The following is an 18045-nucleotide window of genomic DNA, read 5'->3' as shown; positions in this document are numbered from 1 at the left end:
CGTGCTTCCGCGGCCCCGCCGGGGGATGATGCGTCGGCAAAGGGCAGCCAGCAGCAGGACTTCTTATTCCCGTGTGCTGTTGTAGTACCGCTTTATTCTGCGGTCTGAAAGAGAACCCAGCTGACGCCAGCTGAAAGGGCTCTGGAGAAACAGAAGTGGGCTGTCACAAGTTAGAAAGCCTTTGAGTACAGCTGCTGCCAGCTCCTTGCAAATTATGTTTTTATCAAGTAGCAGGTTTTGACTATCCAGTGTTAAAAAAGACCCAGCAAGCAGAAGACCCAGTTAGCACGAAATGAGTAATACACAATGTCAGAAAGAAAAATGAAAGCAAACGTGAATATCAGGTGCTGCCATAGTGCAGAAACAGCTTACTTGGAGCCTGGGGTGGAAGAAAAAGGCAAGGACACTTCTGGCCAGGGCAGATAAAAGGGCATTGACTATATATTTAATTTGTGTTCCTTGCTTGATTTCTCCTTTCGTTATCTGCACACCTTGAGCTCAAGCAGACCAGTGCTTCACTTCTGACCGGCAGGCAGCCACCCAAAAACCAGCTTAATGAAAATTCTGCATCTCTGCACTATTCCCACTGTATGCTGCTGACGAAGGGCTTGTATGGCATTAGGGGCTTCCTGAAACAAAGTATGAGCAATACTTCTGCAATATTCTTGTTTTCATTTGGTTAGGCAGCCTGAAGTACCTGGAAAATGTTTTCTACTAACATTGCATCCTTCTAATACTGGAGTATATTTGGGATATAGTAACATCTCCATATGGTATATATAAAGAAATGTGAGCCCACATATAATGCTTTGGTCTCTGTCTGTAAATACGAACTTTTGGTCAAGCACATAAAAACCCAAATGCTTTTTCCATTTGCTGTATTCCTGTTACAGAATATGTTCATTTAGCTTATAAAACTTACAAACCTAGTCTATGTGTATTGACACCCATTATTACAATATTACAGCTTACATGCAAATGAATAGACATCATTTCTAGGAAATTTAAAGTAGCTGAAATACTATATTGAAGTTACCTGTTTTTATTTTAGACATTCCCATTATTCCTACTCTCACATTAGACTTTTTAGGAAAACACTTTAAAATGCTAGGAAAATGGAAAGATCTGGCCATATTTTCAGATCATGCACTATTAACAACATTCTGATGAAGTTCTTTCTAATGTATCTGCATAACATTTTATATTTTTTTATATTAGAATAAGTGAAGATAAAAACTTCATAATGCCACCTACTGCTGAAAATACACATTTTAAAGACCTTGCTAGTTTGGATTCCTTCAAACAAAAGGACAGTGGAAGAAAGTATCTGTTGGAATAAGACCTTTCAAACCTCTGAAGTATGGTGAAGACAAGTCTTGACTTGCCAAGTGCACTTAAGTCACACTGAGTTCTTTAACTTTGAGCCAGTGGCTACTTTGACTGAAGCTCTAATGAGGAGTGAATGAGGAGCTGGGATTTTGACTAGGAGTTTTTTCGCTGTTACATTTTTAATGAGAACTTTCACTTTAAAACTAGTCCCTGTGACATCACTAGAAAAACACTGATGAAAGGATTCAGTGAAGCAAAATGTATTTTTCACTCCGTGATGAGACATCCTCTGTTTCACACAGAACTCTGCATGAGATGTAAGCCAAGGACCAATAGAATCCGCCTCACATGTGGCACATCCCTTCTTACATCGCACCGTCATAAGATGGGCCATGGAACCCTGCTTGGTTGTTGGCATAAGATGGTATGTTCTCAGCCACAATGGGTGGAATTCATCTCTCTCACCCTTACCATCTGAAAGTTAGATGAGGCTAACTTACAGTCAAAAGTACAGTAGCTGGTTCTTTCTTCACTTCTTGGAGAAGACCATCTCCACTATTAGTAAAATAGTTGCTATATGGCTGCAGCCTTTTCCACATCGCAGACATTAAGTATTGGTTGTGATCTTATTCCCAGGAACCATGGAAATACAAGAAATGGTAGGGTTTTGTACATGAGTGTGAACATGTAGAATATAGACCCTTATTATTCCTGAGGAAAGTTCAACTTTAAATTTGTCTCTGAGGAATTAGGAATGGTTTATCTACTGCTGGTACTTGTCTCATCCTGTAGAATAAACTGACACTGAAATGCTTTAAGTGCGTGATTGTCAGAGTTTCGGTCTTGTTATGGCTTGATGACTTAACCTTAGAAATTAATTTCCTTTCAAGTTGAAAGGTTCTTGAGAACAATACATCTAAACCACATAAAAGACAAGTTAGCCCCTTTGTGGCAGTATTTTAGAAGCCTTCGGAGGCACTTTGCACACACACATACACGCACACCCGTTTTTACTCAGAGAAGGCCTGCTGTTGTGACAGTATCACTCTACAGTCCTTCATTTTTGCAACAGCAACCAGATCTCAACAGATAGTTGTAATTCTGGGAGCACATTTTACCACTATTGCACATTAAAAATTCACCTTCTATTAAGTTAGCTTCATGAAAACCAAGATAAAGTACATTTCTTAGTTGTTGAACTTGTGTCTTTCATGCTGACCTTTTGGTCAACTAAACATTATTTTAATGTATTTACTGAACTAGGTTTGGCTGGGATAGAGTTAATTTCTTCACATAGCTTGTATGGGGCTGTATTTTGGGTTTGTGATGAAAACAGTGTTAATAACACAGGGATGTTTTACTTATTGCTGCATAGTGCTGGGGCCTTCTCTCTTAGGTTGCCTTACTAGTAAGTAGGCTGGAGGTGCACAAGGAGTTGGGAGGGGACACAGCCAGGACAGCTGACCCCAGCTGACCAAAGGGATATTCCATACCATATGGCTTTGTGCTCAGCGGTAAAAGTTGCACTGCAGGAAAAAGGAGGAAGGGAGGGGGACTTTCAGAGTTAGGCTGTTTATCTTCTTAAGTCACCATTACATGTAATGGAGCCCTGCTTCCCTGGGGATGGCCTGCCAATGGGAAATAGTGCCCAAATTCTTTACTTTGCTTTGCCTTTACTACAAAAGCTTTACTACAGCTTTTGCTTTACGTACTAAGCTGTGTTTATGTCAACCCACAAGTTTTCTCACTTTTACCCTCCTGATTATCTCTCAAATCCCACTGGAGAAAAGTTAGAGTGTGACTGCATGGTGCTTGGTTGCCAGCTGGGTTAAACCACAACAGTCCTTTCTGGTGCTCAGTGTGGGGCTCAAAGGGTTCAAGGTAATGACAGATTTGATTGAAGTTTGCTAGGCTGAATTTATAGCTGATACAGCTGTTTAGCTATTAATTACTAGGCTCCTGTGCTTGCTGTACAACTGCTGCTTGTTAGCGGCTGCTTTTTGGTCTTGCTGTTTGCTGTAGGTCTTATCATCTTACCCAGTGGTGCCTGGGAGCACTTTGATAACAGCAGTGACCACGTGCATGAACTGGCTGATGGCCAGTTGCCAGGGCATCACTGCTGTTCCTGTGCTGCTGTGCTGGACAGCCTGGAGCTCCAGTGTCAATTTGAGTAGAAAGGACTTGAATTGTGGGTAAATCCATGTGGGAGCAGGACATCCCAAACTGTCTGTGGCTGTGGGTAAATCCATGTCAGAGCAGAACCATCTGTTGCTGCAGATACGTCCACACCACAGCAGGTATACCCCTGAAGGGACTGCAGCCCAAGAGTAAGTCCACATGGGAGAAAGTACACCTTGAAGTATCTGTGGCCATGGAAAAGTCCACAGCACAGCAGGTACACACCCCTGAAGGGACTGTGGCCCATGAGTAGGTCCACACTGGATCAAATCCACCCCTAAGGGACTGGGGTCTGTTGGTAAGCTCATGCTGGAGCAGAGGCAAGGAAAGTACACTGTGGTGTCCAAAGGGATCAGAGGCAGAGACTGTGATGGATATAACTTTAAATTGTTGTAATCTATGATTCCAGTTACATATTATGGGATTATTATAGCAGGAACCACTACCAGTGGAGGACCAGTCTTACAAGAGGCAGTGCAAGTACAGCAGTGACCCAGCCTGAGCTGGCCAAGTAACTTCACACAACACACCACCTCTCCTGTCCTGAGCGACCACCGTAACAGACAGAACTCAAGTCATGGACTAATGAACTCATGAGACATTTACAGGGGTGGTCCATCAGCTAATGATATCTGTGTATATATCAAAGGATGGAAAGGGGGAAAGGGGCTACTGAGGATCTATTGGATAGTGTGGGGCCTGAGCATGATGTAAATGGTATGGAATAAGGAGTGAAGAATGTGCTTGTTTTGGCTGGGATAGAGTTCATTTTCTTCATAGTAGCTAGTATGGTGCTTTGGTTTGGATTTATGATGAAAACACTGATGATAAAACACTAATGATTGTGCTTCCTGGTGTGGTACAGGCAATGCCTGCAGCATGACAGAGGAGGAAGGATGAGCACTCTCACTGTTGGCTAGGTAATTATTTTGCTCGTAGATGCACGAGTTACAAGTTATGAGTTAATGTATTGTGAATTATGAATTAGAGAACTTGTGAGTTAGAAACATTGTGACTTCAGTGTTGAATTAGTGAATTCATGTGCTAGACTAGCCTGTACAAAGGGGATTGAACCCGTGTTTCTTGTATTTGTTTTCTTTCCAAATGAGCTCATAAAACAAAGTTTAACTTACAGAGTATATTGACCTGTAAATTTGAGAGATCCAAAAGGACCGTGACACAGAATGAGCAGTCTGTGGCTCTTATCCCTGTTATCTGTCCGCATACTTTAAAATGGCTACTTTCCAGAAGAGTGAACATGCAGTGACTAGGGACATGCCTCTGAAAGGAGTAAGGGAAATCCTTCACGATACTCAAGTTCTTTGTTGGTTGTCACCCCACATTCTTGTTTTCCTTTAAGGGCCTTGCCAAAGACCTCCTGTGCTCACTCCTCTACCCAGGGTAGTTATAATCTGCCTGATCGTTCCCTCTTGTTTCATTCAGTATGGACTATGCACTTCTAGTGTTAATGTGTGTCAGCCTGAATAATTAAAAGCAATGTGCACTGCATCCCAGAAAACTAAGAAGGTTGAAAATATGCTTCTTCCTTCTCAAAGAAAGGTGCGAACTCAAATCACAGTCAGCAGGAAAATGAATAAGCTATTTGGCAATACCATGTACAACAAAATAGCATCATAAAAATGAAATTATTTAAAGTAATATTCAAATCACACAGTCATTGTTGATTTAGTTTCCAATTATACAGAGGTAATTGTATTAACGAAGTGCCTCATTCAGTTTGGTGGGAAAACAATTGAAAGGTTTAATGTCCTGGCATCTGCAGAAAATAAATTCTATGATCTGTGCTCCTAACCCAACTAGAATCCTAATTCTTGTTTTACCCAGGGCATACTACAACGTCAGTATGTCTGCTCAAGGGTATTCTATGACCTTCAGGAGCCAAGACAATTCTGGAGTAATTCTAGAATAAAGTAACTGTTCTAGAATTAAATATTGAAGAAACTTATCCCAGAATTGATGACCCCGTATATATAGTGATTTAAGATCCAACTTAAATTCCATGAATAGAAACATTTGCAACCTGCGTTGCACTGAATATACTGGGAATGGTTTTAAAAGACTTTCTGACTTGAACTGCTGAAGCCAGACTAACTATAAGGAAGCATACTACAAAGAGTCTCATGTGCATCACGTGCTTTGGAGTCAGAAGCCCATGTCTGATATGCTATTGAACTCCCCACCAACCTCAAAGTGCTGGAGTGCATTTATGCCATAGGTGAGCTGACACAGCTCCTGCTTATCTTTCTTTCCCTTTAAATTCTCAAGTGTTCCCAGGAGCTCAGAGAGCCTAGACATTTCTCAAATGCAAACTATAATTGTTCAAGGATTTTGTGTTGCCCCTTCTGCACCCAAAAAAATCCAGAAAATGTGAAAACAAGAATAATAATGAGGTCTCTTTGACTTTCATGATGCAAGACATAACACAAACGTTGGGTAGAGTATCTGTCCTATCAAAGTATTTTAGTATACTAGCTGTATCTATACAAATAGAATCAGTAACCCAAATAGTGTTTAATCCATGATACAGTCATCATCTCTTCTAGGAAATACTTTCCTTATCTTCTAACTCATCTCAGTATGTCATTGCTGTAACAAAAGCATTTGCTAAATAGGGGAAGCTCCAAGTGATTTCCTGTTCTGATTTTCAAAGAGAATGGGAGACACTGGCTGATTTATTGCCACTTTTTTCCTTGTTTCTTTTTTTTTGAGATTTCCCTCGTGATATTCACATGACATGGGAATGCAATATGCTCTTTACTCCTTCAACCTCTTGTCATGTGCCATACTCAGCAAGCAGTCCCTACTTACCATGTTTAAAATCTAAGCAACCTGCTGACTCTGTTCACACTGTTCTGCAAGAGCTGCTTTTGGAGCAGCCGCATGCAGAAGATGCTCTGCTTCGCATCCGCAGGGCTGTTACACAGCAACCTGTTAGCTATCGGCGGCTGCCAGCGCTGAGCCTGTCCTGATACATCTGGTGGGATGCTAATGTCCAAGTGTGCTGAGGGTTGTGAGGATGGGCATAGGTAAGAGGGCAGATGCCAGTGCTGCACAAGAATGCTCATGCAGCCTCACTGCTAGCTAGGCAGCATAGGTAATGCCTTCACCAAGTGGCACAGACTGGCTTCCAGTGTCAACCTGTCCTCTATGCCTCAGTATGAAGGCAACAGAAGTGCAGAAACCCTGGAGTCATGGTGTTTCTGTCGGCATTTTGTATTGTTCTTTTTTTTTTTCTTTCTAGCTTAACTTGCATCTCTTTCTCCTCTCCTAAGTATGTCATTATTTATCTACATGGTGTTGCCACTCCTCATCTGCTGTAGGGAGAGTGTAAGACATAGCCCCCCGTGTCTATGGATGGAGACTGGACTTGAATAGGAAGCAGTATCACGCAGGCAGTGTGATCCTCAGCACTATACTGGACCGTGTGCCTACTTTTTATTTAAATACAGGAAGGTTTGTCTCTGGAAGTGACTTTCCAAGGAAACAAAACCTAAGCTTGATTCTCAGAACATCAATGCAACCCTCGCTTCTATGCACCCTTTTGAGACCTGCTACTAGCGTAATTTGGTGGCTGGTCAGTAGCAGCTAACAAAGAAGTGTTGGGATCTCTGGCAGCCCATGACCTGCTGACCATTTTTTTCTACTCTGTATTTCTAAGTACTCTGTTCCAGAAGAAGTTGTCCATTATGGGTTCCCCTTAATCACTCTTAGAGGTCTGGACAAGTTGAACTTATACATGTTTGTCCAAACAAATCTGGCCTCCAGCCATTGATCGTTTTTCTGACTTTTTTCAGAACTCTGTCTCATCTATCTTTTGTCTTTTTGACAGTGCTCTGGATAGAACTGAGTATTTTAGGCCAAAATCATAAAGAAAATTAGTTAATCTTATGCTGTTACAGCTCCTCATGCACAGTCCAAAATCCCATTGCTCTTTTGCCTTGCCATATCCTGTGCAAACTTGCATCTAGCTGCCAGGGCAAAAGAAAGAGTTTCCCATCATTCTCTTTTCCAATTCATGCTATTCTTCCACTGAAAAATTGTTTGGAATATTTGTATGCTATTTATCATAGCATATTTTCATAGAATCATAGAATCATTAGGGTTGGAAAGGACCTTAAGATCTTCAAGTTCCATCCCCCCTGCCGTGGGCAGGGACACCTTACGCTAAATCATATCACCCAAGGCCTCGTCCAACCTGGTCTTGAACACTGCCAGGGATGGAGCATTCACAGCCTCCCTGGGCAACCCATTCCAGTGCCTCAACACCCTAACAGGAAAGAATTTCCTTCTTATATCCAACCTAAACTTCCCCTGTTTAAGTTTTAACCCATTACCCCTTGTCCTGTCACTACAGTCTCTAATGAAGAGTCCCTCTCCAGCATCCCTATAGGCCCCCTTCAGATACTGGAAGGCTGCTATGAGCTCTCCACGCAGCCTTCTCTTTTCCAGACTGAACAGCCCCAACTTCCTCAGCCTGTCTTCATACGGGAGGTGCTCCAGTCCCCTGATCATCCTCGTGGCCCTCCTCTGGACTTGTTCCAACAGTTCCATGTCCTTTTTATGTTGAGGACACCAGAACTGCACGCAAGTGGGGTCTCACAAGAGCAGAGTAGAGGGGCAGGATCACCTCCTTCGACCTGCTGGTCACGCTCCTTTTGATGCAGCCCAGGATACGGTTGGCTTTCTGGACTGCGAGACCACACTGCTGGCTCATGTTCATTTTCTCATCAACCAACACCCCCAAGTCCTTCTCCACAGGGCTGCTCTGAATCTCTTCTCTGCCCAACCTGTAGCTGTGCCTGGGATTGCTCCGACCCAGGTGTAGGACCTTGCACTTGGCATGGTTAAACCTCATGAGGTTGGCATCAGCCCACCTCACAAGTGTGTCAAGCTCCCTCTGGCTGGCATTCCTTCCCTCCAGCGTATCAACCGAACCACACAGCTTGGTGTCATCGGCAAACTTGCTGAGGGCGCACTCAATCCCACTGTCCATGTCAGCAGTTAAACAAGATGTTAAACAAGACCGGTCCCAACACCGATCCCTGAGGGACACCACTCGTTACTGGTCTCCAGCCGGACATTGAGCCATTGACCACAATTCTTTGTGTGCGGCCATCCAGCCAGTTCTTTATCCACCAAGTGGTCCATCCATCAAATTGATGTCGCTCCAATTTAGAGACAAGGATGTCGTGTGGGACAGTGTCAAACGCTTTACACAAGTCCAGGTAGATGACATCAACTGCTCTACCCCTGTCCATCAGTTCTGTGGCCCCATCACAGAAGGCCACCAAATTGGTCAGGCAGGATTTCCCCTTAGTGAAGCCATGCTGGCTGTCACCAAGCACCTTGTTGATTTTCATGTGCCTTAGCATGCCATCCAGGAGAATCTGCTCCAAGATTTTGCCAGGCACAGAGGTGAGACTGACTGGTCTGTAATTCCCTGGATCATCCATTTTCCCCTTCTTGAAAATGGGGGTTATATTTCCCTTTTTCCAGTCATTGGGAACTTCCCCTGACTGCCACGATTTCTCAAATATGATGGCCAGCAGCTTCGCAACTTCATTTGCCAGCTCCTTCAGGACCGCGGATGGATCTCATCAGGACCCATGGACTTGTGCACGTTCAGATGTTTAAGATGGTCTCAAACCAGTTCCTCTCCTACAGTGGGCGCAAGGTCTTCATTCTCACAGTCCCTGCATCTGCCTTCTAAGACTTGGGTGGTTTGGTCAGAGCATTTGCCAGTGAAGACTGAGGTAAAGAAGTCATTCAGAACCTCAGCCTTCTCCAAATCCTGTGTAGCCAGTTCTCCCAAGAGCTTCCTGAGGGGGCCTAAGTTCTCCCTAGTCTGTACCTGTAGAATCCCTTTCTGTTATCTTTAATACCTCTAGCTAAGTTTAATTCTAACTGGGCCTTCGCTTTCCTAACCTGGTCCCTAGCTTCTCGGACAACATCCCTGTACTCTTCCCACGCCACCTGTCCTTGCTTCCACTTATTATAAGCCTCTTTTTTCAATTGAATTTTCCTCAGCAGCTCCTTATCCATCCAAGGAGGTCTTCTGGCCCTCCTGCTGCAATTCCTTCTGGTTGGGATGCAACACTCTTGAGCTTGCAGCAGGTGATCCTTGAATATCAACCAACAGCCTTGGGCCCCTCTGTCCTCTAGGGCTTATCGCATGGAATCTTCCAAAGCAGGTTCCTGAAGAGGCCAAAGTCTGCTCTTTTGAAGTCCAGGGCACTGAGCTTGCTGCACGCTCTTCTCACTGTCCTGAGGATCTCAAATTCGAGCATCTCATGATCGCTGCATCCAAGGCTGCCCTGGAGCGTCGCATTTCCAACAAGCCCTTCCCTGTTGGTGAGCATGAGGTCAAGCATGGCACCTCTCCTTGTCGGCTCCTCTATTACTTGCAGAAGGAAGTTGTCTTCTACACAATCGAGGAACCTCCTGGATTGCTTGTGCCGGGCCGTACCGTCCTTCCAACAGATGTCAGGGTGGTTGAAGGTCACCCATGAGACCAAGAAATTTGCCTTACTCTAGATCAAAGCTATTACTTTTTGAGTCCATCATTTCTTTAGACCCCATCTATAATTCTCTCTTCACTGGTATTTGCAGTTTTTTGTGATGGTACAATTGCACATGTCAGCAGCATGCTGAAGTTTATTTTCCTGATGAAAATAACAGAAGAAAACCCCAACAGTCCTCCCACCCATATCTATCGTACCTCAAACACCTCCTTACAGTTCAAAGTACTGTATGTCTTTGTGACACTGTGTTGAGCTTCCCAATATATACTGAGTTTTCCAGCATGCTGTGATCCATGTTTGAAAGGAAGAAGCCTATGAGGGAGCTGGAGCAGCAGTTTGGTAGCTGGCAGAAGGAGGCAGCAGGGCTGTAAGCAGGCTGACAGCTTCACAGGGAAATTGGTTACTGCTGGCAGGGTGTCAGTAGTAGCAGCAGGAGGACATAAGGAGGCAGGAGACACAACAAAACGGCATATGCAGCTGGCAGAAGACTGGTGTCAAATGGTCCCAACAAGGCCCACCCCATGTGATCATAACCCTCACTTGAGATTCTGTGGCAGGGCTAATAATGCTGCCACTGTTAAAGAGTTAATTGTGCTTAAGGGAGTTGCCCTATTTGTTGAGAAAGCCATAAGGCAGTTGTCCTGGGTTCAGCAGTAGCAGTCATTTTTCCCCTTCTTGGTAGCTGGTGCAGTGCAGTGTTTTGACTTTCAGCTCGGGAACAGAGCTGATAACAAGCGATGTTTTGGTTTGGCCAAGGACTTTGTGAGCCTCATGCTCTGCCAGGGAGGAGGGGAAGCCAGGAGGAAGCAGAGACAGGACACCTGACCCAAACTGACCAAAGAGGTATTCCATACCACAGCACGTCATGCCCAGGATGTAACTGGGAGTTAGCCGGAAGGACTGGGAGACGGCAGGGCTGGAGGAGGTATCGGTCAGAGCTTGGTCGGGCTGGGGGGGCGAGTTATCGGTCGGCTGGTGGTGAGATGATGTATTCTCTTCCCTTGTTATTTCCTTTATCATTATTATCATTGGTGGTAGCTGTAGTGATCTGTGTTATACCTTAGTTACTAAACTGTTCTTATCTCAACCCGTGGGAGTTGCATTCTTTTCGATTCTCCTCTCCGTCCCTCCGAGAGCAGGGGGAGGGCAAGAAAAGGGGGGGAAGTGAGCGAACGAGTTACCTGACTGGGTTTAAACCACGACAGTTCTTTTTGGCGCCCAACGTGGGGCACGAAGGGTTGAGATAACGACAGATCTGACTGGATTAATAGTAGCTCGTCACAATGCTGATTTATTGGCTCTCAGAGTTGTTCTTGTTGATCTCACAGCTTCAGAATGTTGTAACTTACGTAGAGCCGGTATTTGCTGTGATAGTGTTTATCAAGTATGGGGCCTGGGCTAAGGTTCTTGTCTCACTGTGCTTTATGGCAATGGCTTGTAATACGGGCGGGCTCCAGCAGCAGGGCGGGACGGACGTGGCCGTGGACTTGTACCTGGCCGTCCGGCTGCTCTTCACCGTCCTGGCCCTCACCCTACTCTCCATCTTCGTGAGGCTGCGGGGAGCCGAGGGGGAGCGGCCCCGGGAGCCGGCGGCAGCCGAAGCGGCCCGGGAGAGCGGCCCCGGGGACCAAGCGGCGGCGGGAGCGGGGCCGGAGGCCGCGAGGGGATGGCTGCCGGTGGAGGAGGTCGGGGCGGTCGAGGAGAGGAAGGAAGGAGCTGCCGAGCAGCGGGAGAAGGCGGCGGAGGAGCCGAGCCCCGCGGCCGAGCCCAGCCCCGCGACGGCCGAGAGCGTTTCCCGGAAGCCGCCCGCCGAGCCCCAGGAGGATGCAGGAGACCACGCAGCATTTCCCAGCAAGGCAGAGGAGGAAGATCTGGACTCGGGAAAAGAGAAGGTGGCGGTGGGAGAGCCGGCAAGTACAGCAGCTGCACCAGCCCCAGTGACAAGTACAGCAGCTGCACCAGCCCCAGTGACAAGTACAGCAGCATCAACTGAGAGTTCTGAAGGTTTTGAATGGCCTTTGGGCATCCTTGGGATCTGCCTGCTGATTGTGATGGGGATCAGCATGTTGGCACACACACAGACTGTGTTCTACCCACAACCATTTTGTCTGATCTCAAAAGTTAAGCAGAGTCAGGTTTGGGTCTTGTCTGGGGTTAGACAACAATATAGGGGGACCAAGAGGTTTTCCCCAAGGCTGGACAGTCATGAGTGGCAGGGTGTGTGGGACAGTATGGGCAAGTATCTAGTCCACTGGGCCCCTCCAGTGCTTTGGAAGCGTCGGAGATGGAAGGCAGCTGTATGGAGTCCCCAGCAACAAGCTGCAGAAACTGCTTAAGGGGACAGTGAATTATTTTAAGCCTGGTGGGCCCATGGCACTTCAGGCCATCAGAGCAGAGATGCAACACAGAGATGGACTCATGATCAAGGGGTGGACTTAGCAATGGACACTATTGCCCAGGTTATTCACGAGTGTGAACACTGCACACAGTCTCTCCTGCTCTGGAAGACTATTACAAGAGATGGAGCCTGACATCATGGACCAGATGGACTCAGCAGCTTTATAGGGACTGGTCTATGCACTAAGATAAGAGTGTATTGAAAATATGGGATCTGAGCATGACGTGAATGGTATGGAATAAGGGGTGGATAATGTCCTGGGTTCAGCAGTAGCAGTCATTTTTCCCCTTCTTGGTAGCTGGTGCAGTGCAGTGTTTTGACTTTCAGCTCGGGAACAGAGCTGATAACAAGCGATGTTTTGGTTTGGCCAAGGACTTTGTGAGCCTCATGCTCTGCCAGGGAGGAGGGGAAGCCAGGAGGAAGCAGAGACAGGACACCTGACCCAAACTGACCAAAGAGGTATTCCATACCACAGCACGTCATGCCCAGGATGTAACTGGGAGTTAGCCGGAAGGACTGGGAGACGGCAGGGCTGGAGGAGGTATCGGTCAGAGCTTGGTCGGGCTGGGGGGGCGAGTTATCGGTCGGCTGGTGGTGAGATGATGTATTCTCTTCCCTTGTTATTTCCTTTATCATTATTATCATTGGTGGTAGCTGTAGTGATCTGTGTTATACCTTAGTTACTAAACTGTTCTTATCTCAACCCGTGGGAGTTGCATTCTTTTCGATTCTCCTCTCCGTCCCTCCGAGAGCAGGGGGAGGGCAAGAAAAGGGGGGGAAGTGAGCGAACGAGTTACCTGACTGGGTTTAAACCACGACAGCAGTCATGTTACTTCTGTGGACCCTGCATGTTACAGGAGGACAGCCTGGTGACTACAGCCTGCAAAACCTCCTGCCTCCAACACCTAGAGGCTTGGTACGGAGCTGAGGGAGCCCTGGCTGGGACAGGGCCTCCTCCTTGCCCCCCGTCAAGGGACAGGTGCTCCTCAACAAACTCACACCTTTCCCAGCAGAGCCAGCTTGGATTAATTTTTCAAGATTTTTATGGAATATGATTTGAAACCTTTCAGAAACATCTACCACATTACATGTGCTGCCTGCTCTTCAGCCATTCCTTTTATAAACCTGTCCAACGAGGTCATTCAAGTTTGTGCAGCAAGATTTTTTTTTAGTAACACCGAAGTGTTTGTTGATTGTGGCCCTAGAACCTTCCAGGTGTTGTGTGATCACTGTGCCATGCTTCTAGTATTACTCGCATGAAACAGGAATTATGCTTAAGAGAGACCGTTGCTAAGTGCCATTCTTTTTCCTTGAGAAAATTGGTGAGATGTTCAGTTAATAAATGCTCTTCAGTTTCCTACATGTATTGTGATGAGAATTTATGCTGTAATTACAATTACAATCACAGGCATTCCAGAAACTACCAGAATGCAGCTAGTATCCCTTGACCCCTGCAGTGAACGTAAACGATTCCTGGTATTCACTTAGTGTTTCTTAATCAATTGATTAAGGATTTGATTCTCAATCAAGCTATCTGTTGGCAAGGTCACAAAGGCTGTTTTTATTAGCATGCAGTATGTGTTTCGTTAGCACGCAGACTGTTTGCAAGTGCAACAAGAGAGCTGGAGGTATGCTGCTTGATGAAAACAAGTCTGCTGAACACTGTTTTGCTGAGATGAACTGACAATATCAAGCAGGAAAAGCAGGCCTGGAGCAGCCCACGTGCTGTAATTTGTGATTTTCAGGAGCTCTGCAAGTCTTTTTAGGTTATTATGCAAACTTAGCAAGAATGAGAACTTTTCAGAGTATGAGCTTTTTACTGCGGTTCACGCATGCAGCTTTTTCTCTGCTAACACAGACAGGAAGCTGGCTGTATTAGTTGGCCAGCTTTTCAACAAACTGAATTCCTGGGACTCTGCCTGACTTCCTTGGAAAATTTGAAGCTGTTTTTAAGGAGGTTCTGTGAGAAAACAGTGAATTTCACTAACTTTGGCTGGCTTATAAGGGGAAGAAGGCTTGCAGTTACCCTCAGGAATGAGCTTGATTACATGGAGAGTAAGAAATACAGAATAAATCATATGCTTTAATTCTAAATTACATTATTTGATGTAATAAGAACTTTCGTACCAGATCAAATCTAAATTAGCTGTCTGCCAATAGTAATTCCCAGATGCCTCTGAGGAAATTGCCCTATTCTTCAACCTCCTTTTCCTACTCCAGATATAATGGATAGTTACGTAACAACCTGGCTATAGGGGAAGTTATTCTCTAACCTCGGGCTGGTGGCTGATTTATGCCCTGAACTGTGAACATTTATATCCATTATGAATTTTTATCAGGCCCAATCTAATTCCCCACACAAATGTATGAATATGTATGTATAACCTTTTACTGAATCCTGCTAAGCACTTGGCCTTGATGATACCATTTGCCAGCACGTTTCACAGGCATATTACTTTTGCCAGTTTTAAATATATTGCCTTTTACTTTCATTATAACAGTCAGTGTTTACTTGGGGAATGTATCAGTGGTAGCAATAACTCCTAATATCCTTTTCCCCAGCCACTCTGTGCCCTGAACAGCTCTGAAGCCCCAGCTGGCACCCACGTGTCCATGCTGGACCAGAAGATAGTAATCTCCAGCCTGCTGACATTTCCTGCTCCATCCTCTCATAGATTAGACCTTGCCTTTAACATTAGGGGTGACGAAAGGCAGAGGGATGATGCTTGCAGTAAGTGAAAAGGTTAAAGTGTCTCTAGGACTTCTATAATTCTGCTGCCCTGTGACTTCCCGAATTTGCAAGTGTCATTACAATTTAATGTCAAGAGAAGAGTTTATTTTGGGGAGAAGTTCATTTGGTCTGTGAGGAAAAAATGAATTTTGGTTTGTGTTGGGTTGGGTCAAAGACGTGCTTTTGTGAAATACTGGAGAGGGTGTTCTATTACACCTACGTTTTATTGTGGGAGGAGGGTATATTATCTTTGATTATGGGGAAATTGGTTATACCTAGTAAAGGAAGGTGTGATTAGAAATGATTCGTACAGAAAAGTAAGAACTGTTTTACCTAAAGACGGAACTTCACTGTGGGCCATAAAAAAAAGCAGTAGGGTTTTGACTAGAAACACAAGAAGGGACAGTCTGTAGGGAAGACCATGCAGAAGCAGCAAGAAAAGGCAATGTTTTCCTTTCTCCTCCCAAACCTGAACATTACTGGTGGTACCTGCATTCACAGAAATTTGAAAGGCAGGCAATTCCCAAGGTTGCCAAAGGGAAGAGGCACCCTTGCAAATCAAACCTTGAATAAGCACTTGTAATGAAAAGACCATAAGACCAACTTCAATAGTCCATATATAGAAAATCTTGAGTTTCTGAATCCTCGTAACACACTCTCAGTGAGGAAATGTTATCGGGCTGAAAAAGTTCATTTACAGAGCAGAGAATAGGGATTTATGCAAAGCCAACAGAGACGTGTAGCAGTTACAACAGATGCAGAAATCAAGAGGCAATAACTGCATACAGGGAACTTCAGTAGTAACAGTCAGTGTAAGGTCATTTGTGGACTTAGCCACAAAGTTTCCATTCTGCTGTAAATTCTTTAGTTTGGGAGTGCTGAGACATGGTCTCTTGTTGGTTCATCTAATTATACAATGAACAGCTGTGAAGTTTTTATTTGGATTAAAATTTCCCTGGAACTCAAGGTAATTTAGATCTGAGGTTTTGGCTCTGGTCCCTTCCCAGCTTGTACTCAATATAAATTACTGGCCTAGAACCATGACATGTTCAATTTATCCTCCATTTTAGATGGTTGAAAAGTGCATGCATAATTCTGTGCATGCCACACTTTCTGTAATCCACTGTGACAAACAGACCAAATGACTGGAACTGCTAGGTAAGACACTGTATTTTAGTCACAAACCCACCTTCAGTTTAAATACCAGGCAAAAATGACATTTGAATTATTTGATTTGAATCAATGCCAAATTCAATCTTGTGCAAACTCAGAAAGAGAGAGGGGAAAAAAAGAGTCTTGGAATAAACCCATTGATTTATGCGTGGGAACATAAGGCAATAACAAGCAGCAATTGATTCAATTGTAATGACAAGAGTGGGCCACCATGAAAAATATGACAACTTTTCACTGGAGCTACTGTGACTGAGGGATTGGGAACAGGGCAGTATTTTCACACACACATAATGACTACAAGAAAAGTAGACTTGGGGACCAGCATTCCCAATTACACCTTCTATCAAAAACATTGGTCAAGCTCTGTATGCAACACTCCACTCACACTGCTGTGAAGTTCTCCATTGCTCAGTAAAATGGAGGATGACATATACTCCTGTTCTGAGAGAAATACGTATATCTTCATGATCTAATTCCAAATAACTATGTTAAATTAAGAGCTGTATCCAGAAATGATGAACCTTGGTGTAGAGTTTTGATCTTCAGAGTCCATCTGGTGTGCCCGTTATTGTTGTAAGCTCAGGTGCAGGGAGGCAGTGTCACCTGAGCACCCCCCAGGGAGAAAGTAGGACTGCCTAGAATTTTGTCAGTCTTCACATCCAACAGGGATAATGCTTTCCAGGATTATTTTATACTCTGAAATATTACTGTTTTTCTTAGGGCTTTTTCTACTATGTATCAAGCCTTTTTAATAAGGCCATGTTTCATAACCAAATCTAGGGGTTCAGCTCAGGAAGTAGCCAAGACAACTTTTTAGCTATACCTACTATTTCCACTACTCAACTGAACGAAAGAAAAAAGACTTGCTTAGAGAGATTGTTACTGTGGTTCTCTTAGCCCACTGGTACTCAGAGAGCCTCTAAATGAACCTACTCTGAAGGTACACACAGAAAGGTCCAACTCTGTGTAGCAACGATTTTGTCCTCAGCCAGAGACCTATCCTCTAATTTGATGCTTCTCAGTGGAATTATTTTTCTCTGAATCATCATGCCAAACAGTTGTCTGCTTTGTTGTTTTTTTTTATAGGAAGGCACCTGTTCAATTTTAGACACTGTTCAGCCTGTTCCACTCCAGTGGTCTGCACTGCTCCTCTGAGAGCCCTGAGCTTTTCACATGTTTCAGGCTGCCAGCTCTCTTATGTGATTTTCCCCAGCAGCCAATTTTGCTCTAAAGCTCTTGCGACTGAGCCAGCTTCCATTCCTTCATAAAGGGATACCCTCTTGTTATTGCAATTGAGGAGTTCCATAAGAGACTTTTAATGTCTCCGGAGTGCTGTTATGTACGATAAAATCTTGAATTAAGCTTTACCTAACACTTGTTCATGCAATACTCAATTACTGACAAATTGCATTTGTTTCTGCAGTTGACAAATACTTTTAGGTTTATTTCTAGTACCGCAAGTACATGGCCAGATTTATACAGGACTGAATAAAATGTTACGTGCTCTCTTTGAGTAGCAGGAGCAGCTCAAAGCCTGAAATCACTACAGTATGTACACTGCCATCTTGTGTTCTGAAGTTCTAGATAATATAAAGATGCACACTGTACATATCGCTTTCCACAAAACAGGAGCTAGCTGTATGAGTGGAATATACGAGGTTATCAGAAGATGTTTACTGTCTTTTTCTTTTCTT

General features: G+C 44.5%; 2 long non-coding RNA genes across 2 annotated transcripts; both read left to right on the top strand.

Annotated features, from left to right (window-relative positions):
- Positions 1 to 367: 367 nt before the first annotated feature.
- LOC134169126 (uncharacterized) lies at positions 368 to 2147 on the top strand. Its single transcript, XR_009966782.1, has 2 exons — positions 368 to 1753; positions 1966 to 2147. It is a non-coding gene; the product is annotated as an uncharacterized LOC134169126 (long non-coding RNA).
- A 1967-nt stretch (positions 2148 to 4114) lies between these two features.
- LOC134169125 (uncharacterized) lies at positions 4115 to 18045 on the top strand. Its single transcript, XR_009966781.1, has 2 exons — positions 4115 to 4427; positions 15010 to 18045. It is a non-coding gene; the product is annotated as an uncharacterized LOC134169125 (long non-coding RNA).

Source organism: Pezoporus occidentalis, unplaced genomic scaffold, assembly GCF_034315485.1.
Source record: "Pezoporus occidentalis ecotype Australia unplaced genomic scaffold, CSIRO_AGI_Poc_V1 ctg332, whole genome shotgun sequence".
Lineage (NCBI taxonomy): Eukaryota > Metazoa > Chordata > Aves > Psittaciformes > Psittacidae > Pezoporus > Pezoporus occidentalis.
Note: the sequence above shows the minus strand (reverse complement) of the source record. Positions and strands in the feature narration are given on the sequence as shown.